Below are 25,633 nucleotides of genomic sequence, written 5' to 3'. Positions count from 1 at the left end.
AAGGGCAGGGAAGCCCTATAGCGCTCACTAACTGCCACATCCCTGGAGGGGAGTGGCTAAAGCAGGTACGGTCCTGCCTACAGAATGGTTACCGGTCATTTCTGGGGAAGGAAGAGGGAGCAGGAGGAGGGAGGGATAATTAGAGGGCTAGTTTCAATAATGGGTAGGGTAGATGAAGGGTGTAACAATCTACCCTAAGTATATATATATATATATATAGGATTTGTGTTTATTTTTCCTTTTTTCTTCCTGCTCTTCTTTTCACCCTTTTCTTTCCTTGTACTCCACCACCATTTGTGAGGAGAAGGTACTGTGCTAATACTAACATTATCCCTCTCACCGTAGGACTAGAGTCACACACAATTATATCCACTTTCCTTTCATTTGCTATTCCCCCGGGGTATCTGTTGCGTACCTGGTAGAATCTTTAGCATATGCGGTAAAACTAAGACTGTGTGAAGCACAATACTATTGGGTGAAACACACCTCGAGCAGATGGGTTACACCAGGTTCCTTCTCACCTCACCGCACTCCCTCTCCCTGTACTAACCCCATCCAGAAGTCTATATTAAGCGACTTACCATTCCTTTTTCTCTCTTCCCCGTCTTCTCCGCTGGTCAACACCACGTCCCTGGACCTTCAACCGACTGGAGAGAACTCCTCCTGGAAAGAAGAGAAGAGCAGACATTAATCATAAGAAACATTGGAACTAAAATCTGTAAAACCATATAAAAGAAACTTTGAAAAAATAAATACTCCCTCAACACCTCTGATAGTCTTAGTCGTCTCCTCTCTGCCCGTATCCGCTACACCCCACCTCCTACACCAGATTAATTTCTAGGCCTTTCTCGTCCATAAAGATGTTAAGTGCTGAAAGAATTTGTTTCAAAACCTTGGGGGGTATGGCTCAGCAGGACAATGTCATCTGCATATTGTAAGCACCCAAGTTTTTCTGAACCCAGTGCCAGGGGAAGACTATTTACTTGTGCTAATATGCCAGCAAGGTCTGCCAGGTATAGATTAAAGAGAGTTGGTGCTATAACACAACCTTGCTTTAGGCCAGATTTTGTAGGTGTTCTATTTGTTAATCTTGAACCATCTCCGATTTCAATCTGGACCCAGGTATCAGTGTAGAGATCTATAATGGCCCTCAGTAGGTTGTTGGGAATACCCCATTTAGCTAGCTAGCCCACAACCTTTCCCTGGGAACCCGGTCAAAGGCCTATTTGAGGTCAATGAAACATGCATAAAGGACCAGCTTCTTGCGACTGGCTTTTTCAACTATAAGGGACAGTGAAATTAAATGTGATGACGTTCCCATCCCTGCCCGGAAGCCTGTTTGAAACCTCCAGAGTAGCTTGATTTCATCAGCCCAGGCTTGACGATGCTACAGAAAACAAGAGCCATATTGCTTGGCTTCTACATCGTTAAGGGCTATTAGCCTATAATTTGAAGGCAGAGTGGGATTTCCACTTTCATAGATGGTGTGCATTATACTGCCTCTCCACGATTCTGGGATCCGGTTTAAGTGGGCGATAGAATTGAAAGAGGCAGGCACGGTGACCTTGGGATAGACGGTCCCACCAGGGTCAAGATGACACCCCTCACAAGTGGCCACCAGACAGCAAGAGTGTCCCACGCTGCAAGGGAAGAGGCAGCACTATAACCGCGATGCAAATGCCTCCTCCCTCAGCGTGGCTGGTATCAGGTGAGGCAAATTAGGAAATGCAGCAGGACACCCTGGGACAGCTAGTTACACCAAGGCAACAGTATCAGTAGTAGAGAAAGGCACGGTGACCCTGGAATAGACAGTCCCACCAGGGTAAAGATGACAGCCCTCACATTGGGCCCCCAGGCAGCAAGAGCATTTGATTTACAGGACCTGGGTACCTCTTGTGCACTTTACTCTGGACTTACTATCAATTCAAATATGACAATCATGGATAACTAATCACAATTTAATTTAGACAAAGAGCACTTGCACTTTAGCACTCCTTAGCAGTGGTAAAGAACCCAGAGGATCAAAACCAGCCAAAATGAATTAAAGTACAAGGTCTAAAAACAGGAGGTCAGAAGCAAATATTACAGGCAAACCAAGAGCTGCTAGGTCCAACATTTACAGACTTGGTTTGTTCTATACCAATAACCCCATTCCATAGCTTGCCTACTGGGCCTTTGAGATATGTTTAAAAATGTCTCTGGCTCTTTTTGTCTCCTATATACAACCATTTAACCTATCCTTATTTCAGTGTTTCATGTGGGATGAACAATTAACTACAGCAACTTCGTCTAATTTACATCTAATTTATTACTGTGCCCTCACTGAGTATTGGAAAACTTCAGCAGGCAAACTGCTCCAAAAAAAAGAAACCCTCATTAAACGTAGATAACTAAACAACTAAACAACTTTCGCCCCATGTGTCTGCTGCCTTGCATGAGAAAGGTAATTGAGAACATTGCTTTCCCTCTAACTACAAACATTCGTGTGGAAGACTTGGCATCCTATGTTCCAATCAAACTGGCTTTCATCCAGCAAGAAACATCTATTTAGTTGTACTGTCTGTCTGTGATGATCTGCATTGGGCAGTGGATACTGACGTCCAGTGCTTAATTTGAGCTGGTGGTTGCATGTGGAGGCCACCTGCACTCATTTTTGGGCTACTGTAACTTATTTTCACTAATCAGACATCTCCAGAGGGCAAGAGAGGGAAGCACATACGATGGGAAAAGACAGAGGAAGAGGAAGATGAGAAAAACCTTCCCAAAAATAGAAAACAGGAACCTGCAGAAGTGAGATAAGGGGGAAGAAAGTGTCTGGTAGTCAATTAAAGAGGCCTGAGGTGGTTTCTAGATTACACTGACTTGGTTTTCAATGTGCTGATATTTAAATGCGCCACAGGGGACTTTTGGGCAGCTCTTTGGGTACCAGCACTCATTATTTTACAAATCAAGCACTGCTGCTGTTGGAGCACTGATATAGCTTGATCTCTTTGCAGCTTTCAACAAATCGGATCATTCCACCTTGGTACCGAGACTTCAGCTGGGTGTCTCTCTGGTACTGCAGAGGATCAAACATATCAAACAGAGTTTGAGGCTATTCCCTTTTCTCTTCTAAACCTAATGGCCTTTGCTGTTGTGCCCTGTTGATAAATGTAATAACCTCTTCTGTTTAACACTTAGGTGTCCACTGGCAGAGATAGACTAGGATGCTGCAGTACGATTCTGCATAATTAAAGACTATACTTAGCCACTCTGTTTGTTATCCCACTTAGCAGAGCAAGACTCATAGTCATCTACCTCCTTCTTAGACTGTTTATCGCTCACTTTCTGGTGGATGAACAGAAATCTCATGAAACATAATCAGACAAAAATGGAACTTAACTCACTAATTCAAGACACATTTAACTGATGTACTCCATCCTTTCAGCAGTGTATGGTTTCACCTCCAACACTTTCCTGTTTGATGCAGTATTTGGACACATTTAATTCCATATGATCTCCAAGATAGTAGGTGAATAATATAGCCAATACTTTTGAGAGTTGTAGATAGTAAAGACAATATTTATTTTCATTGAAAATCGCCATTGTAGTCTTGTAACGAGTGCTCAGGTCCGCTCTTAACTGTACTATGACACTTTCCACTATTGTGACACCCGTAAAAAAAATTGGAATTAGTTGCAGCTAGGATGCAACTCAAGATCTCAAATCATGGGACTAGCAAAGCGTCTACAAATTTCTCCATTACAGAGACACCTACATTGGATAAATATTTCTATTGAGCAGAGAAGCTTCCAGGGCCAATGTAATTGGTCATGATGCAGGTCACCTGAAAGGGTGGGTCTTTATGACCTCAAAATTCACATGGTATAAATCAGACAGAGCTTTACGATTAGCTCATAGCATTTTGCTAACCCTTCTTAAGACTACATAGTAACTTTGGGACATATAACTTTCTCTGTGATGGCCACAAGACGTTGAAATGTTCATCCTTTGTATCTCCACAATGAAACTCTGATGTTAGAAAATTATTTTTTATTAGTATTTTAGTATCCTTTCTTTGTTTTATATAAGGTGGCAGACCCAGCAAGTACATTGAAATTCATTAGCACAAAGAAGTGTGATTGCCATACCTACATACATTGAAGATATATATTGTCAATAATATATCTGTGAGGAGCTTCGCATAGTAAATGTATACAAACCTTATATGCTTACCATGTCTGTATTTGGCCCACCAGAAATGTTCCTACAGTTTTTGTAGTACAATATTTAAAGCTCTTTTCGGCAGCATACACATTAATAAACATAACATAGCAAATGGTCAGTCTAGAAGAGGAGTTCTGGTGGAGTAGGGACAACTTACAGTCCGTACAAAAATAGATCGAAATCAACACTTGTTTCACTGCATGCGGCTTGCAAGCATGGTGATTTTTTAAGACTCGGGTCGGTCTCCCTATGCAATGTATTGTTCAATTTGCGATGAACATAAGTAGCCCTAGTTTTTTTAGGTGTTCTGGGTGAGTGGTTGGTAGTTTGAGTTCATAACTGTAGTCGGAAAATAGTATTTTATCTGTGTGGTCCACGTGTAACTTTGAAGCAAAGCAATGAAGATACAAGATACAGGATCAAGAATAATCCAATGAGAAAGCTATCTATTGCTCCAATGTGAATTTTTCTAATGCATGGAAAACTCTTTATTAGTTCTTTATTCATTCAACAAATGCTCTATGCCTCGTTTAAAAAAAAATGTGCAGGCTGTTGTGACAGGAAGGGGACCATACCAATTAAAAATAAGGTAGACATAACTTATGGTCATACGTAACTAACATAAGACCTGATGTACGACCATTCCAGATTGCGACTTGCAATTTGCCATTTTTTGCGAGTCACAAATTGCGAGTCACAATCTGGAATGTATAGCAGTGTCAATCACACTGTTTGTGATTCCAAATGGGGTCGCAAATTACCTACCTCATCAATATTCATGACGTAGGTTCGCAATTTGCAACTCCATTGGGAATGGCTGCTCTCACAGGGTTGGTGGCCTGCAGGGGACAGCAGACCAACATGTCTGTGACTGCCTTTTACATAATGTAGTGTTTTTTTTTATTAATTCAGCCTGTTTTCCTTAAATGAAAATGGAATGCATTTTAAACAACAAAATGAAAAGTTTTCTTTTCATTTTTTCAGAGTCAGGAGTACCACTATCTTCTCTGAAAATAATATTTTCACTTCAAAGGGAAGGGGTCCAGTGGGGACCCCATCCCATTTGCAAATGGGTTACCACCCATTTGAAATTGGTGGTAACTGCGATTGATTTGCGTCCGCAATTGTGGTCACAAAACAACCATACATGCCACTGTGACTCACCATTAGGAAGAGACGCCCTTGGAACTCCATGTCCAAATTGCGAGTCGCAATACCTATTTTCCAAGTGGATATTTGCATGCCAACTCGCAAAATACAGGTGGTACATTAGAAAAGGCCATTTTGAGGTGACAAAAGGTGAAATTTGCCATACATCGGGCCCTATAATCCTCTTTATTTGTAGTGACAAGGAGTAAAAATCTCTTTTGACCTCTACGACATACACAAAGAGAGACTCCTCAGATACATAACAGCAGGTTTTATTTACACACGCATATTACACCATTGTAGCTTAAGATGTGCTCTACATGTTGACAATAACTTAGGAATGGGTGTATATAACTATCTCAACAGCCTCATCCAGATTAATTTCAATGTGTTTAAAAAACAGGGACAGGAAGAGGAGGTGGCATGTCTAGATGCTTCCCAAATACCTCACGGGTTTTCTAGTGATGAATTTCTCCAGATTTCCAGTGGGATGTATAGGCCTTTCAAGAACTACAGATTGTGCCATGAAAACAGGGAAATATGCGTAGATGAGAGTTCTTCCCTTAGAAAAAAGGGCCTTATGCTGAAGGATATTAGCGGCTTCTATGAAACACATCACAACTGCATTCAGTGATTCGGGCTTCCACCTCCAAAAAGGCTGCAGTGTTTAGACCAGTGATGTTACTTGACCCAACATTCTGTTTTCCCTACTGAAACTCGAAAATACTAAAGGGAAACACCTATTCCACTTTCTCAACATTACAGAAACTATTCACAATTAAAACTGCTAGTCAGAAGACTAGAACTCAAGACGCGCCCAGAAGTTATTTTGTTCACCCAAAGCCATACAGCACCAATACTAGGGGTAATCACATTTTTATAATAGTTTTTTAGAAAGTGTAATTGGGCAATTTCCACTTTCATGACATAAGTAAAGGTTTCTGATTTGACACAGCTATGCAAGGCATAGTAAGAAGACACTGCTGACTTCCTCATGACAATGTGCTGCTCCAGTATGATCCTAGGAGTAGGCAATCCTGGAAACAAATCTGAAATAATCCATGATTTCTGAAATAAGTGACAAGAAGGAGAGTACAAGGCTGCTGCAGGTTACTGGAGAGATGTGTAGTTTGCTACCCGGCGGGGACATATATCATGCACAGGGTGGGTCTCAGTAGAGGTGGGGTAGGGTTTGGCATTCTTCTAAGGCAGGTGAGTTCAATGAGAAGGAGACTGGAAAAGCTATCAACCACAGCCACGTCCCTTGTAGCTATGCGTGGCCACTCACAGAAGTGAGCACTGGTTTCTGCTGCTGCAAATGATAAAATGAGTTGTAAAAGCCACACTGTTGAGTTAAATTGAACTTGTGCCTATTTAGATTATCTAAGTTGACTGGGCCTTAAACCGCAGATTTTCCGAGACTCTCTTGCTGTAACAAGTATTATATTATTTCTTAAAAAGAATACTTTCAATGAGACATTCAGGTTTACTGTCTGTCATAGTTATTATGAAATCCTGTATCTGAGTCCAAACCAGTTAACACCTCTAAAAGTAAACCTTAACAGCCTTATCGCTGTTATAAATTGGGATTCAAAGAAATAGAGACCCTCACATTCCACCACAGTTAAGAGTGAGAAAAAAAGCATACAACACAACTGCTGTTCATGAGGGCCTTCGTTTGGCCCACACAGCTGATCACAAGCCCCTTCCCTTTGACAGTCAACAAATTTGAATGTGGTGTGCCACAATGATCTAAGTAGTCCATACTGCTTTTCAACATCAGCAGTCGAAAGTAGTTGGCACACCACCAGTTTATTGCACTATGAAAAGAATTTGGAGATTTGGTGAGAGGGAGTCTGCTCAATCAGGATACTATTCTTCTGTATCATCCAAATCTTGGTGAATAGATTGTGGTTGTTCCTGCATAGAGACACACTGAAGATCCTAGTCATGAGGTTTGTGCATTCTTTGGTAATACTTTCACCTTTTATGAGATCCTTTGGATTTGAGTCCAATACAGCAAATGTCATGCAGTTTTAAAGTCCTTATCAGCATCAAGATGTCCTTCACACCTCAATGTCTCATGCTGTGAACAGCTTTAAGCAGCACCACAAGACAGTCAGAAAATACAGGCTCACAGGCAAAGAAGAAGCATTGTAAACCATTAGAACCATGAACCACCCCTCTTGCTAATAAGACCACCATTCTTCCAAATCTGCAAGTAAGAGCTCAACCTATTTCATGCACATATTCAACACAGAAATAATCTAATAACTATATGACTAAATTGCCCCTAGTGAAACCAAAAACTAGGCAATACACTTACAGCTCTTACTCTACCATCGCTTCACAAACCTTTAGAAGTATTGTCCTGGAACGATTATCCTTCATAATCCCAATTGAGAAAGCACACAAAACTAACACAGAGCTTAGTGACCAGCATAAAGAAATAGAGAAAAAATTAATGCTACTTGATTACAACTTACATAACAATAGAAAACAGAAATGTGCGTTCCTGTCTTTGACATCTAAAATATTGAAAGAATGTTTGGAGGTGGGATTTTTCTGTACAGTGATATGGACAACGTTGTTAACAGTCAGGAAGTAGCCTTAACTGCTATAGTAAACCAACAATGTATTTTTAGAGTTCAGGTTGTTTTGGTCTTTTAATTTCATTATGGTTAACATCCCTGCTAGGGTAGTCTCTATTTTTTCACATGCCATTGTATGTTTAAATATATATCTACATAAAGGGTGCTTCAGAATTCCCATTGGTACATATGATGGGACACACAGTATTGACTAGGTAAGTATTTCATCTGGAAAAATTTTGAGTGTTCCTTTGTTATCTCAGAAGACAGGGACTGGTGAATACTTTTCCATTGACATAACTTATGGAACAACCAAAATGTAGGTATACTCCCAAAACTACCAAGTCGCCTTAAAAAACAAAGACAAGCCCCTATAATGGCTCCTTAATGCTAGACTGGTATTCTGAATTAAGATGGCACAAATACATATTGCCATTACTAATGCATTCAGAAAAATAATTAAAATGCAATGTAGTGTGGAATATCCAAACTTTTCCAGAGATGTGTGGAACCGAAGACTTTAATATTAGCCTGTGATTCTGTGTGTCCGGCATGTACACTAAACAGAATGCTGTAGTAATATAACTACATCAAGCCAGACGTTGTATATTATTGCAGAGAGTGTTGTTGATGCAGATATGCTAATTAGAAATTATTAATGAATGTTTATGTGTTTTGATTAACGAAAAGTTCATAGAGAAATTAATTGTAGAGAAAATAATGTGCACTTTTGAAAATGTGCCCACAGGGTATGTCAGCCGCTTATGCGGACTTGTACTAAAAGAACAAAAAATGTGTGTAATAATGAAAATGTGTAATAATAATGTAGTAATGTGCTTAATGAGATGTATAACCTATGTTTTGCATTATATCGTAGAAGCTAACTTAGCCGAAGTCATTGCCTCGCCTTTGCCAGGCATCATGCAGAAGCAGAATTAATAAACGCACGATGTAGAAGTTGCTGATGCTTATAAACCGACCGTGAACTGTGTGTTTACCTAGAATTTTCTGCAATGTACCGACGGACAGGAGATGATGAAATCAATTTGATACAATTATGTGTGGAGCAGGCTGAATGTACTTTCCCAGGACTTGTACAATAGAGACACTGACTGAAGATGAACATGCAACATTTTCGATACCTGAGGAACCGGATGATGGTGCTGTGGTACAACAGGTACCATTGCTGAATGCAAGTAACATCTTGTTACAGGTATTGACAGCACAGCAACTGAGCGAGTGGTTGGATAGTTGGAAGAGCAGATATATCATGTAAGATTAGCTACAGAAATAGCTGAGCTAGTTGAGGGGACGATGGGAGTGAACAGGTTAGAATCCTACACCGAAGAAGAGCTGAGGTATTTGTGTCCAAGGATTACAAAGGAAGTGAACAACATACATCCGAAATTGGCAGATCTGGCGGGCAAACATGACATAGAGATTGAGAGAACCAAGCATTTGAAAAGAAGTTACAGGTTAGATTTTGAGGCAAAAGATTTTGATCATGTGAGGTCAGCAGGGATGAAGGCACATCTAAAAGAATTATTGCAGAGTGTTCACATTTGGGGAACATTAGAGAAGTGGGAAGGCAGATGGGCAAAGAAGAAGGATAAATGGAAACGAGATTCACAAGAAGGATCTGAAAGTTTTCAGAAAGAAAAGGATACAGTAAAAATCTTACAGATGAGGGAAATTCCAGGAGGGAAGTTTGTTCATGTTCCATGGCACAGGAATGATATTCTATCATTCACAAATGATTACCCAAAACTGAAAGAGAAACCGGTTAAGGGGTACCAGCAGACAGATAGATTTGTGAAGCTTTCTAAATGTCTGTGGGAAGACTTGAATACTTTGTTGGAAATAGTGGTTCCAGCTGATTTGTGGGTTGAGTACAAGACAGCAGTGGATTGTCCAACGAGTGAACCAGAAAGGGATAGAGTTACAGGTGCATCATCACCTGAGGTGATGAAACATTATTATAAAGTGAATGAGTTCCTGAAGATGAGAATTTCTCCTAAAAATATTGATTGGCAGATAATTGACAGGACAGTGCAAGAGGCAAAAGAGTCAAGGCATACTTATTATGAGAGATTGCTGAAAGCATTCAAGGAGTACAGTGGCAAGGAAGCAATTGAGCTGATAGACATGTTGCACTTTGTGTTCAGGTTCGTTGAAGGATTGTGACCTGAAATAGGGCAGATGATTAAGAGTCATTTGATTTGCTGGCAAGCGAAGCTGATTGAAGAGGTGCTGCAGTATGGAAAATACTGTAGTGATGAGATTGAGTTGAAGCAGAAAATGGTAAAGGAGAAGGCAATGGTGATGCAGATTAAGGCAGCTCAGAGAGAAGTGCAAGGAGCTTTAGTGCAATAGATGCTGCAACAGCAGGGAAATGTCATGTTCCAACCTCAGATGAGAGGTAGGGATCGTGGAGTCAATATGACTCGTGGTCAGGGGAGGACATGGCGCGCCGCAACAGCGCCGACGCGCACTGAGCACTGTGTGTTTCCGGGTTAGGAAGGGGACGGGAGAGAGCTCTCTCGTGCTCTGGATGTGCCGGCCGGACCTTGCTAACGCTGCCCCTCCGGATCGCAAGTGTGGGAAGCCGACTTCAGCATGGCAGATCCTCTCCCCTGGGGCACTTTGGATGCGAGCAGCCCTGGAGCTGCGGCGGTTACGGAGGGCCATTGCTCAGGCCCCCCTACGGGAGGAAGGAGGCAGGGGCAGAGCCAGCAAAAGTGAAGGCTGACTCGTCCCGGTCACTCTAAGGCTCCCTTAGGAGGTTGCAAGAAGGTGAGGAGGGGGAACGAAGTGCTGGAGGGGTCTGGAAAGTTCTCAGGGGCCCAACCAGGATGATCTCTGTTGTGGAATACCTGGACTGGGGCTCAACCTCAAGGTAAGAAGATATTGGATCCGGTCTGTGCTGACAGGGCTGACCCTTGTTCTATCTCTACCTCTAACTTTGCAGGTCCAATTGAAAACAGAGAATTTTGGTCCTTAGCGGATGAAGTGAGCATTACTAGTGTTGGTGGCTTAATCTTTAAAAAACGGCCTGGGCGGCTGGGCAGTAAAATGACTAATATTAGTGTTGCCCCTAAAGTTACCTCCCCTGCAAGATCCTTCTTCAAACTTAAGCCTGGGGTAGAAGCTGCTTTATTAGGGTCCTTGCTGGAAAGTGACTCCCAAGTCACTGGGAAAATGCAGGATCGAGCGGATACAAGGAGTTGTGAATTAGAGGGCCCCGTCCAAGTAGGTTAAATCCCACAATGCTTTGGGCTGCTGTCACCCGGGGGGGGGGGCTCCCCTCTCCTCCGGTGGCTGAAAGTGAAGACCCCATCAATGAGATATCACAGGGTGCGCTTGAGGGTAGTGTTCCGCGCCAGGCTCCGGTGGATTAGTCGTGTCCCTCTCAACAGACTTCTGGAAAGGAGGCTTCAGTGTAAGCATAGATACTCTCCCTCTCGAAGGATATTGGGAATGGGTTTTCTACCTCGGAAAAAAATCAGGCGGAGATTAGGGAGGTCTGTGAGGCTTTGGAAAAAAATTTGGATCTACTGTCATTGAGAACTCAGGCCCTTGAAGCTCGGGGATGGCTTTAAGAGAGGACATTGAAGTGAATAAAAGTGACATTCATGCCTTGAAAGTCTCTGAGCAGGCCCTCCAGAATAAGTTGGAACAATTAGAAAATAATTCAATAAGGAATAACTTGAGGGTACGTAGGTCCCAGAAGGAGCAGAAGGAGTAGATCTGAAGGCCTTTTTGGTTTAACTTTTAAAATCCGCACTCTCACTTGAGGAGAGTGAAGAAGAAATAGCACAGGATATTCAAAGGATTCATAGAGACCCCTTTAGGAAAAACCCAAGTGTTAGCAAACCTCCGAACATTTTTATTAATTTTCTAACATATGAGCTGAAGGAGATAATTTTGTTAAAGGCTCTTAAGTTGAGATCTTTAAAAGTGCAGGACTTTGCATTTGAAGTTAGATCAGATCTCTCTACGATCACCATGAATAGGCAATGGGAGCTGGGGCAACGGCTCGAGGAGTTAAGACTTTTGGGAGCCTCTGCACAACTTAAATTTCCTACTAACCTTAAGGTTATGTTTAATAACAAAATGTACAATGTTAGAGATGGGAAATCTGAGGATGAACTGTTGACTGTACTCAAATCTGGGGGTAGCATGATGGAAAAATAATGTCCCTTGCCCTAACCCAGGAAACACGCGTGCTCTAACTGTGGACAGAATTCAGTCCACTTATCAAAGGGGGTCCTCCATGGGAAGGGGGAGTGGTGGGAGGTGAGGGGTCACAGGGTTCGGAGCATGTGGGGGAAAATGTAAAAAAAGGTTTCCTCATTCACCTCAATTAAAAGGGCACCCAGGAGATAATGGTGGGTGAGAGTAGTGGAGGCCGGGACCCCTCCTCTGTTCAGCTACTCTCATGGAATGTGAATGGGTTAAGAACAAAAGGTAGAAGAGATCAAATTCTTCAATATTTAAAAGACTCCCCTGCTAAAGTTTTAATTTTACAGGAGACGCATCTGGCTAGAGAAGAAGGAAATGATCTCTTTAAAAAATTACCATGGGTACACTCATTTGCTTGTAAGGAGCACAATTCTAATACTAGTGGGGCCGCTATTTTAGTTAAGCATGGCATTAAGGCGGGTTTGTTAGAGGTGCAATCTGATCCAGTGGGAAAGTGGATCATAGTTAAGCTAGAAATTTATGACAGAAATTTCACTGTGGTGGGGTTTTATGGTCCAAACTGTGATGACACTGGCCCCCTCGAAAAATGCTTTTCACAGTTAGTTGATTTCTCGGACCCGTTGTTGATTGCTGGGGATTTTAATGTAGTACTAGACAACAATTTGGATAGATCTGAGAAGTGTAGGTCATTAGGGACTCCAAAATCTCAACACTTTTTGAGAGGAGTGATGAAAGAGTGGGGGTTAGGGGACCTATGGCGGCAGAGAAAGAAAGAAGTAAGGGAGTTTTCCTTTTACAACCAGAAGTATATTCATGCATCTTGAATAGATTATTTTCTTACTGACTGTAGGCTTGAAGGTTTGGTGGGTAACATTATTTATCTCCCTGCCCACCTTTCAGATCATGCAGCAGTGGTATTAGAATTAAAGAAGGTTGGATGGTTTGGCAGTACTAGGTGGACGTTTGACCGTACGTTATTGCAAAATAAGGAGGTCCCGGATCAGCTGCAACTAGAGGCGGAGATCTTTTTTAAAAACAACTTAGGCTCCGCCCCCTTGTCGGTGGTATGGGACACCTTTAAAGCAGTTATGAGGGGCAAGGCTATGAGTATAGTTGGCTTTAGGGATAGGCAGTACAGGGCTACTATTTCACAGTTGGAACAGGAAATGCTTAAAGTGAGGAGGCAACTTTGGAAGGATACTAAGCAGGAGGAGGCTGAGGCATTGGAGTCCAAGATGAAGGAGTTAAGGCTTCAGCTGGAGGAGGTGATGCAAGCTAGAGTAACTAAAAGAGTAGAGGCTAGTAAATTAGCACATTTTGAGAATGGGGAGAATTCAGGTAAGCTATTAGCTTGGAAATGTAAGCGAGATTTAGTAAGGAACCATATTAAGGAGGTTGAAATAAATCAGGCCGGTGAGAGATCTTCTGATCGGGAGGAAATGGAGTGAGCGTTCCACTCTTTTTTTTCTAAGCTTTACAAAGAAGAAGTGGAGGTAGGAGAGGGGGATATCTAAAAATGGTTGTCAGTTGACACACTCCCAACGGTTTCACAAAAAGAACAAATTGCTTTGAATAGCCCGATATCTGCTGCGGATATTAGGAAGGTGCTGTTGGGGAGTAAAGATGGTAAGGCATCTGGGCCTGACGGCATTCCTATGGAATTTTATAAATTGATGGTGGATTCAATAACTCCAGTTCTAGTAGACTTGTTTGCTGAGATCTTTGAAGGCAGGGCCTCTATTCCTGGTTCTTGGAATGAGGCTACGATTGTTTTAATTCAGAAACCAGTTAACAGCCGGGTCAAGTGTGAATCGTACAGGCCCATCTCTCTGCTGAAGTGTGATTATAAGATATTTGCCAAGATTTTGGCTGATAGACTCAGCAGAGTGATGGGTCGTCTAATCCACCCTGACCAAAAAGGATTCATTAAGGGTAGGTTTCTCTATGAACTGACCTATAATTTGGCCAGGGCAATAGATATGGCTATATCATTTGAAATGCCCCAGGCAGTGGTTACTTTGGATGCAATGAAGGCCTTTGATAGGGTGAACTGGAGGTACTTAACATTTATTCTGAGATCAGCTGGTTTAGGAGGAAATATCTGTGGAGCTAAAGATTTAATATATAGAGACCCCATGGCTAGAGTGTTAGTAAATGGTAATCCTACTAATCCTGTCAGGATTATGAGGGGCACTAGGTAGGGGTGCCCTCTTTCCCTGTTGCTGTTCGACTTGTATATAGAGCCCCTTGCCAGAAAAATAAGAGGTAACTCGGCCATTGCTTATTTTGAGTATAATGGCTGGGTGAAAAAGTTGGCACTGTATGCTGATGATCTTTTAATTTATTCAGCAGACTTGGTCTCCGCCTTGCCTATGCTACTGTCCTTAGCTGAGGATTTTGGGAGAGTCTCTGGATTTCAGGTTAATCCAGAGAAGACAGAGGTGATGGCTTGGAATCATTCAGCAGTGGGGCATATACAACTGAAGAGGGAAATTAGGTATTTAGGGATCTTATATACTCACGATATCCAGCTGCTTGCTCTGACAAATTTAAAGCCAGTGATAGTGGAAGGGTGTAGATCTCTGCTGAGATGGATGTATCTCCCTTTGACACTGGTAGGGATGGTTAACTTAGTGAAGATGATGATCTTACCTAAACTTAACTTTTTGTATAGCACTATACCTTTGCTAATGCATAGGCAATATTTGATGAAGCTTCAACAGGCTATCACTTCTTTTGTCTCGGCATCAAACGGATCTAGGATATCTTGGAAAAAGCAGGGGAGAAAGCGGGAAAAAGGGGGGCTAGCACTCCCAGATTTGACTTATTATGCTCGGGCCTTTCGATTGTACTCAGTAAAAATGCTGTTCTCTGTTCCCGATGATTCAGCAATCGGGGTAATGTTTAAGGCTATGCTGAGCTCGGTTAGGGGAGCTTGTAAGGGGTTCCTTTTTAAGTTTGGAGATCCAAATTTTTTTTTTAAATAAAACTGAAAATTCTCTGGGATCTAGCAACAAGCTGGTACTACTTGAGGCAGGCGGCAAGAGTCAGTTATTACAGCCCATATGCTCCAATTTGGGACTCTCCGGGTACCCCTGATTGTTTTAAGGACGTTTTAGTTTTACCATTGAAGAGGGCAGGAATAATGTCCTCGGGGGATCTGTTTAGTGATGGGGTGCTAATCCCTCTTGAAGCTCTTGAGGTGAAGTTGGGGTGTATTTTTTCTAGATTCAAATATGCTCAAATAAAAGGCTGGCTATGAGAGTCACAAGTGATATGCGGCACTGCTGGCTTCCTGGAAGAACTAGGGGTATCTAAGCCCCACAATTTTAAGCAGGTTTCAAGCTGGTATTGGGAGATACTAGAAGGTCTCGACAGGGAATTTGTGCTGCCCACTGCCCTGTGGGGTAAGAGCAGGCCACAGGGAAAAGTAGGGCAGTGGTGGGAATCCTCAATGCTTACTTTGTTTAGGATTGTTAAGCCGGCTTCTCTTCGGAGGAATCATCTGTTTACGATTCATTGAGCATACTTCTCCCCAGGGAGACATTCTAGGTTAGGCAAAAATAAGGTGATCAGTTGCCCCAAATGTGACTTGCAGCTTGCTTCTGATTGTTATATGTTTTTTGAGTGCCCAGGGGTGGAGCTCTTTTGGAAGGACCTTTGTAAATATCTCTAACAGGTGTTGGGATGGGAGGTTCTGATAACCCTCCCTTTGATTATCTTTGGCCAGATGCAAGGTGTGGCTGGAGGAAGTCATAACATTAGTAAAGTAAATAAGGATTTTAGGGGTCATTTTGACCTCGACGGTCTTTTGCCAAGACCGCCGAGGGACCGCCGTGCTGAAGACCGCCAGTGGTGGCGGTTTTCCTCTCGGCGTATTATGACTGCTGGCAGCCCTCCGTCCTTTTTCAGACGGAGAGCCGCCAGCAGCCATACTGGCGGGCGGCGGGGAAATGGAGGTTGCTCCACCTCCACCGCCATGTCAACAGAACACCGCCAACCGAATCACGTCCTGTTATTTGGCGTGGCGGTGTTCTGTTGACGGTGTGGTGGCGGCAGAGCAGCCCCCATGGATCCCGTCCCCTCCCGGAGGATCAACGGACCAGGTAAGGGTGGGGGGTGTTGTGTGTTGTGTGCGTGCATGGGGGTGTGCGTGTATGATTGCGGGGGTGTGGTGTATTTGGAAATGTGTGCGTGTCTGTCTGTATGTATGTTTGTATGGATGTGTGCATGTATGTCTGAATGTGGGTGTTTGTGTATGACTGTATGTGTGTTTGTTGGCATGTTTGTTCGTGTGTGTGCGTGTATGTGTGTTGGTGGTGCCTGCGTGCGTGTCAGGTGTGTATGAGTGATGTGATGTTGGGAGTAGTGGTGGGGAGGGGGGTCCTGCCACCTTTGGGGGGTGGCAGGGGTGGTGGGGGGTGTAGGGGAAGGACTCGGGTGGGGGTGGGGGAGACCCCTATCAGCGCCAGGGAAAGGAATTCCCTGGCACTGATAGTGCTTACCGCCATAGATTTCATGGCGGTTCCAAACCCCATGAAATCCATGGCGGTCAGCCGGGTCATGATACCCCGGCGGTATTGTGACGACCGCCGGGCTGGAGACCCAGGTCTCCAGCCTAGCGGTCGTCTCCGCCCTGGCGGGCGGATCGGAGAAGTGGTGGATGACCATGGCGGTAACCACCATGGTCATAATTCCAAACTTTTTACTGCCAGCCTGTTGGCGGTAAGTCCGCCGCTTCTCTGCCGACCGCCAGGGTTGTAATGACCTCCTTAATTTTTTATTCCATTTTGGTGGCTAGGAGGGAAATTTGTCGAAATTGGACAGCGAATACATCCCCCTCGTTCAAAGTCTGGTTGTAAGACCTTCTTTATTTTGCAAAAATTGTTTTGGCAGGGTGAAGCTCATGCAAGAGGAAAGAGGGAATGTGGGCCCCCTGCTTGAGGGGCAAAGAAGATGTATGGTATAATTTAACAGTGAGTATACAAAAATGGCTTGGATTGTTTTGGTCCAATTATTATTTCTCCTCCACCGTTTCTCTTGGGATTTGGCTGGTACGGGTATACCATCTACCGCCGGAAGCTTACATGAGAGAAAGTGGGGGCTCCTCAGGAGGACCAGCTCTCTTTGGGAAGTGGTGCCACGGTCCATTACGGGGCTGAGATGGGAGATTGGGGGGTGTATGAGGACAAAAAAAAAAATATGACTCGTGGTCCAGATTTGAGTACTGCGGTGGTTCAGAATGAAACGCAGGGGATGAAAAAGATGTTGCATGTCATATGTGCGGAAATGTGGGACACTGGAAGCGGGAGTGTCTGTTGATGGTGCAGGATGTGTTGTTCAGCAAGGTGGTGATGTCAATACATTTCAAACTGTGAAGGTCCCTAGATGAGAGGACTTAATCCGAATGTTCAGAATCAAGTGCAGAATTTTCAACCCATGCTGCAGGTGCAAGTGTTGCGTGCACAAGTGACTCAGTTTCAACCAATGCAGCAGCAGGTTCCTATGGTACCTAGACAGCAAACACAGATACCTCAAGCCCCTATGGAACAGCAACAGATGATGCTTACTCAGCAGGTCACAGATCAGAGACAAGATAGAAGTAATGACACAGTGCATCAATTCCCATTACATAGCGAGAATGAAATAAACAATGAATGGATGAGTATTAGTTCGGATGCTTGCTGTGTCCCTAGAGGTAGATCAGACAGGACCATTTGTGAAGGGAAAGGTGATGGGTCACAGGGTCTCATTTCTAGTGGACACGGGAGCTACACGCTCTACAGTGAGAAGTGCAGAGGTTCCGAACTTACCTCTTTCAGGCAGAATAATTCAAGTTGTGGGAGTAGCAAACAGACAGTTGACAAATCCAATCACAGATCCAGTGCAGGTTGAGATTGGCAACTTCCAGGGACTGCATAAGTTTGTAGTTTGCGACTCAAGTCCAGTATCTCTCCTGCGAAGGGACTTGTTGTGCAAGAGAAAATGTTCCATTAGTTGTTCGAATTCAGGATTCAAGGTTCCGACTAATAGTGATGATGAGGAAGAACAGACATCTGAAACTGCAATTGATAATGTTAATGGAGAGTACCAGTTGATTGAGTTTTTCCAGATGTTTACTGTGTAAGAGTTGCATGCGGATTTACAGGGAATAGTGCAGGAAAATGTGTGGGACCTGACAGGTAAAGAAGTGGGTTTGATCGAAGGAGTGGAGTCGATTAAGATCATTTTGAAGCCAAATGTAGTGTTTCCCCAGCTTCCACAGCATAACATGGCAGAAGATGTTCTGATGAAAGTAGCACAAATAATTGGAGATTTTCTGAAACAAGGGGTCTACAAAGAAGTGTTGAGCAGTCCATGTAATTCACCGATAATGGGCTTGAAGCAGCTATGTGGGTAAGTAAGCATTATGCAGGACTTGCGAAAAGTGAATGACCTGGTGATCAAGTGTTGTCCCGTAGTGCCAAATCCAGCAGTGATACTGTTTCAGATCCCATGCATTGTAGAGTGGTTCACAGTGCTTGATTTGTCACAAGCTTTCTTTTCTGTGCCTCTTCATGAGGATAGTCAGTTTCTTTTTAGTTTCAAATTCCTAGACAGAGTCTACAGCTGGCACAGACTTCCACAAGGGTATATGAGTCACTGTCTCTGTTCAATCAGAACCTGAAAAAGAATCTGGAGTCATTGGAACTACTGTACCAATCGACTCTAGTGCAGTACATTGATGATTTGCTGATTGCATCCGGGACAAGGGACGAGTGTAAGTATGACTCGATTGCCCTGTTGAATCATTTGGGTAAGTTTGGACATAACGTGTCACCTTTGAAATTGGAGTACTGTCAGAAGTCAGTAAATACTTGGGACACCAGATTGAGAAAGGGTCAATGAGAATCTCCAGAGAGAGGATTACACTGATTCTGCAGAAAAGTACACTGACTTCACAGAGAGATGTCAGAATGTTTCTAGGGATGGTAGGTTACTGTTGTCAGTGGATTCCAAATTTTGCTGAGATTGCCAAACTATTGCAGCAGCTGACACACAAAGATGTTACAGATCCCATACTTTTAGATGAAGATCAGATGAAAGTGTTCACTGAGTTGAGAGAGAGTTTGTGCAGAGCTCCAGTGTTGGGAATGCCTGATTACACAAAGCCATTCACATTGTTTTGTCATGAACATGATGCTTGTTGTTTGTCATTTTTTAAACAGGTCCATGGAGGTGCTTATCGCCCAGTAGCCTATTTTCCAGCTACCTTGGACCCAGTTGCAGCAGCTTTACCAGGTTATCTGCGTGCAGTTGACGCAGTTGGTCAAAGTCTTTCTCAATGTGAGGGAGTAGTGATAGGATACCATTTGACGATAATGGTTCCTCACTTTGTTGAGATTTTACTGACAAGAACGAAAACACAGTATTTGACTGGTGCAAGACTGACAAGGTATGAGACGAGCATATTAGGTGCTCCAAATGTAACATTGAAAAGATGTACAGTGTGGAACACAGCAACATTACTTCCAAGTGATACTGTTGAAATTGAAAAGGAAGAAGACATCGAGCATGATTGTTTTGAGGTAACTGAACTGTGTACAAAACCAAGGCCTGATATCAGAGATACGCGATTGGAAGAAAATTATCAAATTGTTTTTGTTGATCGCTCGTGTCTCAGAGATGGTACAGGGACATTGAAAGCAGAATATGCTGTATGCACAATCACAGGTACATTAGAAGCTTCCCGGCTTCGAGGTGTCTATTCTGCACAGGTGGCAGAATTGGTAACTCTTACTAGAGCTGCCATGTTTCTGCAAGACTGAGAGTCACAATCTATACTGACAGCCAATATGGATTTGGAATTGTTCATGATTTTGGTCAATTGTGGTCGCAAAGAGGTTTTCTAACTTCTACTGGTACACCGTTAAGAAATGGTGACAAAATAAAAGAGTTGTTGTATGCAATACAGTTACCTGAAGAAATTGTCGTGGTAAAATGTAGTGCACATCAAAAGGCCCAAGATTACATCTCACTGGGAAATGGATATGCGGATCAAGTCGCAAGGTTTTGTGCATTGATCTGTATATCGTTCAAAGACAAGTGGGAATTGATGCCAGAAGAAGCCAACACATGTACAAGTTTTGCATTGAAAGTGATCGATACTCTGGAAGAGTTGAAAACATTGCAAAGTAATGTTGACAAGGAAGAGAAACGTTGTTGGGCTAAACTGAAATGTGTCCAACGTCCTGATGAAATTTGGGTTTCTGAAGAGGGTCAGATGGTCCTGTCCAATAGTTTATTGTCACAAATAGCCCGTTATTATCGTGGCCAGGCACACATTGGAGGGGATGCCATGGTTAGATTGTTTAAGATTGACTGGTTTAACCCTAAATTCAGGCAGGTAGCAGAGGCAGTGTGTCATCGCACCATAGTTTGTCAGCAGCTAAACTTGGGAAAAGGGACAGTGGTGAATTTGAGCTGCATTGGAAGAGCAGGAGGTCCATTCAGCAGAATGTAACTGGATTTCATTGAAATGCCTACGTGTGGAGGTTTTAAAGTATGCGTTGGTGGTTGTGTGTTTCTTTAGTCACATGATTGAAGCATACCCTACAAGAAGAAATGACATTCTCACAGTAGCAAAGCTGTTGCTTAGGGAGTTGATACCACGTTTCAAGTTCCCGATCTCTTTAGAATCAGATAGGGGAACTCACTTCAATAATGAGGTGATTAAACTCTTATGTGCAGCACTAAACATTGAGCAAAAGTTGCATTGTAGCTATCGCCCTGAAGCATCAGGACTGGTGGAACAGATGAATGGTACCTTGAAATCATGAATTGCAAAGATGTGTGCAGCCACAAATCTGAAATGGCCAGATGCATTGCCCTTGGTGTTGATGTCAATGAGAAACACACATGACAGGAAGACAGGGCTGTCGCCTCATGAGATCCTCATGGGCAGAGCAATGAGGTTACCAGCAGTTCCAGACAATGCACTTGTAAACATTACAGATGATATGGTGTTGGACGTTTGCAAGGGTCTGGCTGATGTGGTTCACTTTTTCTCTCAGCAGGTGCAGGCCACCATCCTGCCACCCATCCACGATCCAGGGCACAACCTGAGAGCCGGTGACTGGGTCATTGTCAGAAAGCATGTTCGCAAGACTTGTTTGGAGCCACATTGGAGGGGTCCTTAACATGTGGTGTTAACAACTATGACAGCTGTGAAGTGTGCAGGACTACCAAACTGGATTAACACGAGCGATACAAAGAGAGTGGTGTGTCCACCAGATCATGAAGAAGTGTTGTTGAAAGTACCAATAACAGCGAAACAGGTTACTGCACCTGAGCCAGAAAAGGAACCAGCAGAGCCTGAAGTTGAACCAAAGCTTGTGGAAGATGATTCCATTACCCCTGTGAGCGACAAGAGTGAAGAATTACAGGAAAGTGTGCAAGAACAAATCTTGATGGATACAGCAGGAGAGCCTAGCTCAGCAGGGGTTCTCCCAGAAACAGACGGTGCTGAAAAGCAAACAGAGCAAGTGCCAGACCAAGAGGAGAAAAGAGTTGAGACTGATCAAAGTAAAGGTGATCTGACTCCTCTGGAACCCATTGCAGGTCCATCAAGAGAAAACACCATAGAAAAAGAGAATAAGAGTCCAATCCTGAGAAGAATATTGACAGAAGGAACAAGAAAAGAGATAATTGGCTTGAATCACAGATTGGGAAGAAAAAGGAACTGGTCATAAATGAAACAATAGAGGAAGAAGTGGACACTACAAGAAAGGAAGATTTAAGTGAAGGAGAACTAAGTGGTGACCAAAGGTTGTAAAGAAAGAGAATAGCAAGTCGACATTACGCAGGTCCTGAATGGGCGTATGCAACTACCAATGAATGGCAACACGAGTTTATGTCTTTTGTTTTGATAGAGAAGTTCTGAGTCAGTATTTTGATGTAACCTGAAGGTGATCAGGAAGCTTAATTAATCTGGAAAAACTTAAGAAAGAGACTGTTGGAAATAAAACCGAAAGAGACATTGATAAACTGATTTGACAATTGAAAACCGGATGTGACAAGCTGCTAATAGATTTTGTGAGAACTGTGAGAAAATAATTTTTTCTTCATCTTTGATTTATTACTGCACTTTATCTAAGAGTTACTTCTGCTTTCTGATTCTTTACAGATCATGGCTGAGCTAAATAATCAAGATAGAAATATTAGGCGCTATAGATACATGAGTGTTGGATTGGTAATTGTGTGCGGAATAATGTTTATAGTGATGATTGTGGGAATGACTGTTCGTGATATGAAAAGAGCTATTATTACTTCTGCTTTTGAAACTACTACACTAATAGCCTTAGAGAGGTTTAAGGTAGATGAGAAGTATTTGCATGGCTATACTAATGCTCAAGGAGAGCTTTCTTCTAATGTTTTATATCGCTTGTTGAGTGAGTATGTTGAAACAATAGATGTGAGGAATTGTCTTGTGTGTACGCAAATTCCTACGTCAGTGGAAGAAGGGGTTACGTACCATAGTCTTCCGTTAACATATGGAATAAGCTGTAGTTTGCTACTAACAAGATTCTATAACCAAGAGTACATACCGTATTTTTATTCAAACTACGATGTAGTGTTTACGTTTGTTCTTATTATTAGATATCTGAGTAGAGTAGCTAAAGAACATGATATAGTACTAGTTAGAGGATTCTTTGAGCCAACACTAACATTTGGGACCATATATGCACATTGTAATAACCTTAGATGCTTGCTTACACCTTTAGAAAAGAGCTTCATAGGGCATACTGATGATAGGAGAAATGCATTAAAAGAAAAATTAGAAAAGGGTTTAGAGAAAAGGACTTATAAAAATGATTATGCTTACAATGCAATTAAAAGGCAAGGGAAATTAGCATTAGAGGCATTACATGTAAGGAAGCTTTGTATATATAGGCCAAAATCACGCACTGACACTTTATTTGTGGGAACCAGTGAATGTAGGCATGTGTTTTTGTTTCAGAGTAAGTGAACATTAATGCTGAATGGTCAGGACCCTGTGATTCATGGGATTTATTATATTTGTGGACTTAATACTTATTACCATCTTCCAAGAGGATGATATGGGACGTGTTATTTGGGGATAGTTTTCCCTAAAATTTACCAAGGAGATGACTTAAAGAAGTTTCCAAATTTGACTGAATTACATCATAAGCGACAGTGGAGGGAGACCTCTTCTGCAATTGTGGGAGATATCTTTGGTGCAGTGATTCCTTCAGTGGGAGTCATTCTGAATTCGATCAAGATATGACAGTTGCCTACTATTGTGGATAACATGCTAACAAACTTTACAGGGGCAATACTCCTGATAGATACTGAATTAGCCGTGGATAGAGATATGATGCTTCAAAATAGGCTTGCTTTAGACATTCTTTTAGCGAAAGACGGCGGAGTCTGTAGGATGATCAATGCTAAGCATTGTTGTTCGTATATTCCGAACAACGATAGGGAGATAAGAGACTTACTCACTAATCTGACTAACTCAAGTAAGGATTTGAAAGAATTTAAGGAGCCAGGTGTTTTGGAAAAGTTGGAAAAGGATTTGCTTCAGTGGGAAATTGGCTTAGTCAAATTTGGAATGGGGTATTATAAAAAATCATACAGGGATATTAATTGTGATTGTGTGCATATTAGGATTATGGAGTATATGCAAATTATGTCAAAAGATAAGATTGAAAAGATCTAAAAATAATCATAGGAGGGAAGGAATTTATAGGGAAGACTTAAGAAGGAGACAAAATACAGCTGAAACAGAATTGTGAAATGTTGGTAAATGAAAGGTGTGATGACATATTTAGTCATCAGAGGAGGGACTGTTGACGCAGATATGCTAGCTAGAAATTATTAATGAATGTTTATGTGTTTTGATTAATGAAAAGTTCATTGAGAAATTAATTGTAGAGAAAATAATGTGGACATTTGAAAATGTGCCCACGGGGTATGTCAGCCACTTTTGCAGACTTGTACTAAAAGAACTGAAAATGTGTAATAATAATGTAGTAATGTGCTTAATGAGATGTATAACCTATGTTTTGCATTATATCGTAGAAGCTAACTTAGCCGAAGTCATTGCCTAGTCTTTGCAAGGCCTCATGCAAAAGCAGAATTAAGAAACGCACGATGTAGAAGTTGATGATGCCTATGAACCGACCATGAACTGTGTGCTTAGCTAGAATTTTCTGCAATGTACCGAAGGACAGGAGATGATGAAGTCAATTTGATACAATTATGTGTAGAGCAGGCTGAATGTACTTTCCCAGGACTTGAACAATAGAGACACTGACTGAAGAGGAACATGCTGTAGTGTGGTCATTTTTATGTATCCTTTGCGCGTTTGCTTCAGGCGTTAGGCCTTCGTGCACTTTGCCCTGGATGTATTTTATTCCTTTGCTCGCAGCATCGGGCCTCTGCACTTTGCTCTAAATGCATTTTATTCAGCTTCGTACTGTTATTATTCAAATAGCCAGTTCTACGGTCTTGTTTTATTTTTTTATATCACACTGTTTAGCCTACTTCAGCACTGGAGTTCTCAATAACACATTCTTGCTCACTCTGTGCTTCAGTCAAGGATACAGTCTGGTACATTGCCGATAGACGTGGTAGGAGTTTAGTCTTTGGGTTGCAGCTTGCGTAGGGACGTTTTGTTACCACATCGACATGTTAGTTATAAAAACACTTCCTTGTCCTAATACATGGGAGAGGGAGATTCTGACCAGGGAACCACAACTAGACGCTGACTGCCCTGTTGCAGATGCTGATCCAGATCACAGGCCTTTGCTCAGGTATGAGGGTTGATGTCTTCCCAGGGAATCTGAAAGGCAAGCTGAGAGCTTACCATGCTGTGCTCGAAATAGAACTTACTTAGAGAGAATGTAACCTATTAACACTATGATAGTGTTATTCTTATGTTTCACTCTCCTCGTGACTATTTCAATCCTACTGTGTTGTATGGTTCTGGTTATTGCGGCTCACGCCTTATTATCTAAAATGCAGTCGTTTTATTAAAAACAATCTATAAAACTTAAACTGCCTTTGTCATTTGTATATGAGATCATACTGTAAATGAGAAGCTGGTTGGGATCTGAGCGACCACGACTTCCCTGAGAAGTTCTAAAGATGTCATGCGCTCGGCTGCCCAATCATCCCTTCCCCTTGGAAGAGATGAGGCACTGCTAGTTAGCCAGAGCAAAACCGGATTGAAGGTGACAGAGGTCCTTCTTAGTGGGTCAGACTCAGTCCCACACAACAGGGACGACCCTGCTACCTAGAAATCCAGTAGTCTCATTTAGGATAATGAGAGCCAACGCGACATGGCGTCGTCAACAATTGGTCTGGCTCTAATTTCCGGGTCCGGCTGACTCTCTCGGTCTCATATATATATTGACTCCTCGGTTCCGTTAACGGAGAGGTCCGTGGCACTGAGGACTTCCGCCACCGCGATATAGGTA

This window comes from Pleurodeles waltl, chromosome 11, assembly GCF_031143425.1.
Source record: "Pleurodeles waltl isolate 20211129_DDA chromosome 11, aPleWal1.hap1.20221129, whole genome shotgun sequence".
Classification (NCBI taxonomy): domain Eukaryota; kingdom Metazoa; phylum Chordata; class Amphibia; order Caudata; family Salamandridae; genus Pleurodeles; species Pleurodeles waltl.
This window is presented reverse-complemented; position numbering follows the sequence as displayed.